This window comes from Accipiter gentilis, chromosome 5 (genome assembly GCF_929443795.1).
Source record: "Accipiter gentilis chromosome 5, bAccGen1.1, whole genome shotgun sequence".
Lineage (NCBI taxonomy): Eukaryota > Metazoa > Chordata > Aves > Accipitriformes > Accipitridae > Astur > Astur gentilis.
In genome coordinates, this window is record NC_064884.1 from 43,323,624 (window position 1) to 43,331,636 (window position 8,013).

The window sequence follows — 8,013 nt, forward strand, 5'->3', positions numbered from 1 at the left end:
AGCAGAGCCACTTCTCCTGCTTCTCCGTCAGCCAGGACCACCAAGTCCCAGTTCCAGGAGCCAACGTCCCACCTCTGCCCCGGCCCCGCTGCAGCTGCCTCTGGGAAGAAGCGCCTGGCCGGCTGCGACAGATGGACCCAAGGTACTGGTAAGACTTGGGGGTGGGGGCATTGGGGGGGGTTGGGGGTGCATTAAGACCACGCACACACTTTATTCCCAGCCACCTTTATTGGATCAGCCGGATAAGTGGGTTAAGGGAATTGGTTTATCCCATTAGGTTGCACTGCAAAGGCCGCCTGCCCGCATCCAGCCTCACCGCCCGGGGCCATGGGATGCTCTGTCGGATGTGCATGGGGACCAGGCTGGGGGTGGGGGGGGTGGGGGGGGCAGCGAGAGGCACCATCTCGTCCCTACATCACAACAGCCTCCCCCAAACCCTCGCCGCTGTCGCGGGGCTGCTGGCTCCAATGGGGGTCCCAAATGGGTGCCCCTGTGGTCCCATCCTGCTCCATGCAAACAACTGGCCCTGGTGGCATTCGCACAGGGGGCCAACCTGGTCCCCAACCGTGCTGAGGATGGAGGGACAGGGACCGACCCCCCCACCCCCCCCCCCCAACCATGGGGGGGGGCTCTGCGAATTGCCTATTAGCCCTAAAACTGTCCTAAAAACTGTCCTGTCCACTGGTCCCAGCCTGGGAGAACAGGAGATGGCCGGGCCCCTTTGCAAAGCCATCCCGTGGTGGGGACCTGCCTGTGTCCCCCCCCGCCCCCCACCAACCGCATCTCTGCCCCCCCCAAGCACAGCCCCAGATCCTCAGTCCCCCCCTCCCATGGCAAAATCAGCGCTCCCCACTTTTGGAAGGAGGGGGGGGGGATTCTCCAGTTAAACCCTCCCCATGTGCCCTGGGGAGGGGGTGGGAGATGGTGTGTGCACCTTGCACACCCTGGCAGCCCCTCCCCACAGCTTCTGGCTAAGAACACCACCCCCCCCCCCCAAAATCCATGGGGAGGCTTGGGGGGGGGGGGTCTTTGCTCTTGATGGGGGCTATAGGCTCTTACAGGGGAGGGGGCTCACTCCAGCTCAGAGCTGGAGGGGGCTGAGTGATGTATTGGGGGGTGGCAGACAGGTTGGAGGTGGCCACCCAGGCATCCCACCCTGTGCCCCCCCCCCCCCCCCAAAAAAAAAAACCCTACCTGTGGGTGCGGGGTATTGCTGCCTGCGCCAGGCCCAGCGGTGACAGTGTCTGAGCAGGGACAGGGCCACCGCGTTGGCAAGGCAACAGTGATGGCAAAGCGGGGGGGGCTGCAAAATTGAGGTGGGGGGGGGGAAATCACCATAAAGGGGGGGTCTGTGTATTGTGGGGACGGTCCCTGAGGGGGTGTCACTGGCAGCGTGTGTGACAACCCCCCCCCCCCCCCAAATTGTGCCACGCTCTGCCTGCACCCACCTGAGCCCCCCCACCCTGTGACACCCCAAACTAGGCCAGGACCCCCCCCCCCCCCACAACCTCGCTGGCTCAGCCCCCGGGGGGGGGGGGGTCTTGTCCCCTGTACAGGGCACAGCGGCTTTGTCACCATTTCATGGGTTTGGGGACAGCGCTAACGAGGGTCTCGCGTGGTTCTGGCTTAATGGGGGGGGGGGGTCCCACTAACCCCCCTGCACCCATCAGCAGCACTGGGGTGATGTGCTGGGAGCCAGCACCCCTTGGCCGGCCTTTTGGCTTGGAGGATGGCAGCTGGGTGACATGTCCCTGGGACACCACCCCCCCCCCCCCCCACCTCCAATTGCCCGTGTCCCCCCCACCATCACCCCCGCGAACCCCTCCAGCACCATCGGCCGCATCCTGCACTCCCCCATGGGATGGCCCTGAGGGAGAAAAACCCGGAGGAGAGAGATGATGGGGGGACATGATGGGGGGACATGATGGGGGGACATCATGATGGGGGGACATCATGATGGGGGGGTCCCCCCCTCCCTGCTCCTCCTGGCCGGGCTGAGGGCATCATCCCCCTCGGGGGATGCAGCGCTGGGCACCAGGGCGAGAAGCACCCCCGGATCGCCCCCCCCCCCCCCCCCCCCCCCCCCATGCCTGGGTGTCTGTCTGGGTGTCTGTCTGGGTGTTTGTGTCACACGATGCCACTAGGTGTCACCAGGAGCCCGCGGTGCGCAGCGCCCTGGGGAGGGACCTGGAGCATCCTCGGCCCGGGATCACCCGTGGGATGCAGAGTGAGCAGGTACGGACCGGGTGGGGACCGGCAGCATCCTTAAATCTGGATTTCCCCAAAGGGATCCGGAGCAATACCCAGAGGCAGATCACCCATGGGAACCAGCGCACCCTCACACCTGGAGCGGCTGGGGAGGGGGGGGGGGGGGGAGTGTCTGGAGCACCCTCAGCCTTGGACCACCCATGGGAGCCTGTGCACCCTGGGACGTGGGGTGGGTGATGGAATCCGGCTCTTCCCTGGTGCAGAAGATCAGGTGTAACCACCTCCACCGGGGCACAGGGTTTCCCCCCCCCCCCCCCAGCCCTTCCCCTTGGGCCCTCGGGGCTGCTCTCACCTGCCCCTCCACAGCAAACACACCCCAAAGACCCCCCTGAGGTTCCCCCCAACATCCCCATCACCTCTCCTCCCCCCCCCCCCCCCCCCCATCAGGGACATGTGCCTTGGGGCACAAACCCCAAAAGCTGGACCCCCCCCCCCCCCCCAGCGTGATTCAGCAGAGCTGAAATCCCGGTGCAGTCCCGGGACGTGATGGAGACCTGTCACACCAAGAGCAAAGTCCAAATCCCGCTGCAGCCCAGGGCAGAGTCCCAGGGCCACCACCCCGAGCCTTTTTCCACGGGGAACAATCCTGCCGCAGCGGGAGGCCGCGTACGGCGCTGTCGTAGGAGCCGCTGCCGCCTCCCAGCCTGCGGTCGGGCTTTATCGCTGTGGCGGTTCTTGGGAAATGGTTTACCAGAGTTAATCAGCTAAGTCATAAAAGTCACCATAAACTGCAAACCTTGAGCCACGGAGGCTGTGGCCCCGCTGGAAAGGGCCGGCCAGGTGTCTGGGCAGAGTGGAGGAAGGATTTCCCCCACCGTGGTCCAGCTGAGACCCTTGGAAAAGCCTCCAAGGGGATAAGATTTGGGGGTTTATCTTTTACGATACTCGGCAAGAAAAAAAGCTTCACCCTGTGCTGAGAACAGCACTGCTGTAATACAACACAAACCAGCTTTATAGATGTTTGTAGCCACATCCAGCTGAACTATCTCAACTTTCAGCAGCCAAAAAGACGTAGCAGCTCTCAGCCCTACGTGATTAAATGGGACGTGGTTGCTTGTCCCATCCACACAGCAGGGACAAACCCAAGGGTGGCACGTGGCAGCGTTTGCCGAGGGGTCCCTGTACCCCACGGCCACGTGGCAGCCGATCTGGGGACAAACGAGCCCCTTCAACGCTAGCCAGCACCCTCCTCTTCCTGGGAACAGTGGGCCATTTGTAACTAGCTCTTTAATTACATTGCTGGGGGCATAATGGCTTTATTAAATCTCCCTGAGCTTTCCCTGAGCTGGCAATAATGAAATCCTCCCTGCACTGCTGGCACGGTGATGTGCCGGTCAGGTAGCAGAGCCGGTGCTGGCACGGACCCATGGGGTTTGGGGATGTTTGGGGATGTTTGGGGATGCTCAGGGATGCTCAGGGATGCTCGGGGCTGCTATAGCTTCCTGCAGATCAGTGAGTTGAAGCGGCTCAGTGGATGCTGCTCTGGCTCCCCAGCTATCGGCCAAGCCCGGCACCCGCTCCAGGTTTTCCCTGGGCTGCCAAGCATCGGCGGAGCGATAGGAACATCATCAACTGATAATTCACGGTAAAACCAGCAGTTTCTGCCCTTTCCTGGCTGCTCACTCCCACACTGGTGTGGGCGGCTTCCCCTCCCTCTGCCAGAGATTATCAAATTACCATTTTGCTGATCTAACCTCTTTTGGGTTGGGTTTTTTTTTTTTCCCTTCCTAAATCAAGTTTTTATTGCTAAGAAATGCTAATTTGCAAGATGCCTCCCCGGAGGATTGCGATTCAAGAGCCCAGCTGCCTCGGAGGAACTGAGCTGCTGCCTGAACAACCCCAGCTGCTGCAGTTCGTTGTGAAACCCCAAACCTGGGGCGAAATTAACAGTTTTTCACTAACTATAAGAGGGGAGAAAAAAAAAAAAAAGGTCATGTTGGAAGGCTCTGTGGCTGCCAAGGGAGTGGCTGTGCGGTAGCTCACAATTAAGTACAAATTGTCCTGCTGGGTCCCATCGGGGGGTTGGTCCCCAATTCCTTGGGATCCTGTGAAGGCTGAAAAAAGGGTGATTCCCAGCTGGGACAAAGCTCTCCTGGAAACCCGGATCTCCTCCTGGCAGCAATTAAGCTGCCCTGTCCTCCTCCTCCCTGGGAACACAACTTTGCTGAGCCGGGCAGGCGATACAATCAGTGCAGCCAGTGCAAACACTTAATCTCTTTCAGAAGAGGCTGAAGGCGTGTTTATGGCGATTTTTTAATAGCAGCTTGGATAAACAGCCGCGATAACCCACACCGGGCTCACAGCAGATGATTAATGCTCCCAGAGCAGTCACGCTCGCTCGCCTCAGGCTGGGATTGTTTTCGGTTATTAAAGAAGGGGAAGAAAAAAAAACCGGGGGAAATAATGGACTTTGCCATGTTTTATTGGGCTGATGGGTGTGGAGGGAACACGTTGGCCTCTTCGCTCACCCCGTATCGGTGCCCAGCTCTGGCTGGCTGGTGAGGAAGGGGGGGACGGAGGGATGAAGGCTGAGAGATGAAGGAAGAGGGATGAAGGAGGAGGAATGAAGGAGGAGGGATGCTTTCTGGCCAGGCTTTTACTTCTTCCCCTGTGATGCTCCTGGCCACGTGCCTGGCACTGGGCACATCTCCTGCACTGTGACCGGGGGCTCCCCAGGGGCTGACTATCGGGCTTTTGGATTTATTTACGACCCTCCCAAAACGTGCACATCATTTAGGGGCCCGGAGCCGACGGCTGCCTTCAGCACGCTGCGTTTTCAGGGCCTTGCAATATCATAACGCACCCTCGGGCTGCTGGTGCTGGTCCCAACCCGGGGGATGGAGCCTGAAGAGATCCTACACTGGAAACCACATCTCCATCCCCTTTCCATCCAGCTCCAGCCCCACCGAGCCACCCAGTGCTGGGGGGAAACACACAGTCCCATGCACCCAGCCCGGCTCACATGTGTCCCCCACGTCCGCACGAGGACCAACCTCACCCGGGGCCATAAACCCTTGTCCTAGGGCAGGCACGTGCTGGGTAGCTTTTTTTGTGGGGCAGGGCAGAAATCGTGCCGATAAGGAGCATTTCTGCTGCCTTCAGCCTCTGGCAAGAGCTGAGTGTGCACTTGTGGTAATAAAGCAGCAATCACTGCTCCGGGACTGGGGTTGAGCTCCCTGCGGTCCATTGCACCCCGTCCCCATGCCCAGGGAACGCACCAGGCTTTAAATACATCTTTTATCCAGGGAAAAGCTGGAAACAGCCCTGTGGTGTTGCCAAAAACCCTCAGCAGAGATATTTCGCGGTCAGACAACAGGACCCGGGAGCGAGGACTCCTGGGTCCCTCTTGCCCATCCCAGTTCCCAAGCCCAGGTGACATCAGGGGGCTGCACTGGCCACAGCACTTACTCTAATGGTTCATAATTATTTCAGCAATCACAGGGCTGAAATAAATGGCAAAAAACCAGTTCCTTGGGGTGTTTCTTTTTTTTTTTTTTTTTTTTTTTAAGGATCAGAAAAAAGCTGTTTGTTTAGATGAAAAATTTTGGACTGGAGAGATGGTTTTTCTCTTCTCCCTCACGGCAGCGTCACTGCATCTAGGAAAGCAGCTTAGCGAATTATACACTATGATAATAGATTGAATTCGTCAGTAAATAAAGCAGGAGCCTTTAAACTCTGGGTCCGGAGAGGGAGGAAAAAAATTCTCCACACAGTGATGTGTACCAACCGGTGCAGCAGCCGTTGTGCCCACAAAACCACAGTCATCAGGAAAAGTAACACACAAGGCTGCACACCTGATAAAAAAAAAGCTCTTTTTGAGCTTTAAATCAGGAGGGAATCCTTTCTCTCCCCTCCAGAAGCTCCTTGGTTGCTCAAACAGAGGGATGGAACCGACAGGATTTCTGAAGCACCCTTGAAGGCTTTGAGAAATGGGGTGGGGAAGCCAAAAATGTTATTTACAATAAAAGAAGGGGAAAACGGGCTTGAGCATCCCCAGCCAGAGGCCATAGGGCTGGGATATAGGCCAAAAAATTACCAAATCTTCCCAGCCAGCACCAGGGCCATCCGTAAATATCCATTCCTTCACACAACCACCCCTGCTCGCCCTCTCCCATCACACTGCTATCACGGCTGATACTTTAGAGCTCCCCTAAGCAATATTTGCTGTCAAACTCCTCATTTCCTTATTTTGGGGACTCTGGGGGGGCTGCACCAGTGGATGCCCCAGCTGCAGACAGGGAGATATTTTTTTTTTTTTGCAGGTCTGGCAAGCCAAGGAGCTTATCCAAAATGCCGAGGGCAAGTCATGCTCCTTCGCAAGTGAGGTACCGCCACGGTCGCACCCCCCCAACGCGCTGCAGGGACGGTCCGGCCATTGCACACGTGTCCGCGCACACGCGCTCCGGGGAGGGGGAGGACAACGTCTCCATGCAGCTAGTGATGGCGATGCAAGCCGATGGGGAAGCATCCTCCCGGCCCAGGGCAGCCGCCGGGGACACCACATCTCGCCCAGCGTCCCCCGAGCCCCCGTCCCCGAGAGCGGTTCAGCATCCGTTTCCGTGGCAACGCATTTTTCCCACATCCTTCGATACATCCCGTCCCTCTGGTCTGTGGCGCTGGCAGCCCTGGGTACCCGGCATGTTGGGAGCAGGTGGGTGGCCATCACCCGCTCCGGTCCCCCTGGGAGGGGTGGGACAGTGGTGACTGGTCCCCCTGCTCTGCAGGGTGTCCCACGGGTGTCTCGGAGCACATCCCATAGGGCACAGCATGGATTTGGGGCAGCACAGAGGCGCCAACAGACATCTTCAACCTTGCAGGCATCTCACCTGCCTTCCTGGGCCAACAGCCACTTCGTTTGCCAGCACCCTCCCTCATGTAGGATGGTTTTTTTCTGCCTAATCCCAGCTGGAGCTTTATAGGATGGGATGCCACGGAGCCACGGGCATCCTTGGAGATGCAGCCATTGAGAGAACCTCTTGCCCAACACAAAGTCCTGCAGCAGCACCAGCCCCTCTTGCACCAGCCTTGGAAGATGCTCATGTGCAAAATGATGGAGAGCTGCCCTTCCCCTGCGGGGTCACCCATCAGAAACACCAACCTTGGAAAAGGCCTCCCTCACTGGGATTTCTGGATACCGGCACCATGCTGAGATTGCAGAGCCCATTTCGACCGCGCCGCTCACCCGAGGCCCCCACCAGTGTCAGAGGCTGCTCCGCAATGCCCCAAAACCGGGAAAACCCCTCCCCGGCACAGCTGGGAACAGAGGCTGGCGGGGCGCAGGAAATATCCATTCATCACCGCTTGGTCACCAGCCAAACTGGAGCCAAACCAACCATTTTTTTCCAACTTCCCAGTAAACTGGAGTTTCTGGAGACCTGTGGGTGGTGGGGAAAGAGGTCAGCAAGGGGGGGTTGCAGGCGGATGCCGGCTTTGCCCCCAGCTCCGCGATGCCCGGGCTCACTGGTGGTGCCGGTGCTGTTTGCATGCTCATACAGGCTTGGGGTCAGGGGGATGAAGGATTTTGGGGTGCCCACATCTGCCAGTGCAAGCTGGGGGGGGGGCAGGGTGGGAAGCTGTGATTTTTGGAGGGAGGTCTAATAGAGATCAGAGGGTTGCAGGCTCCTAAAGGCTTTTTTTTTTTTTTTTTTTTTTTTGGGGTGGGGTGGGGGAATGGCTCTGCACACCCTTTAGGGTCCCCAGCCCCAGCAGGAGGACTCATCCTTTATCAAGAGACCATGCTGTCCC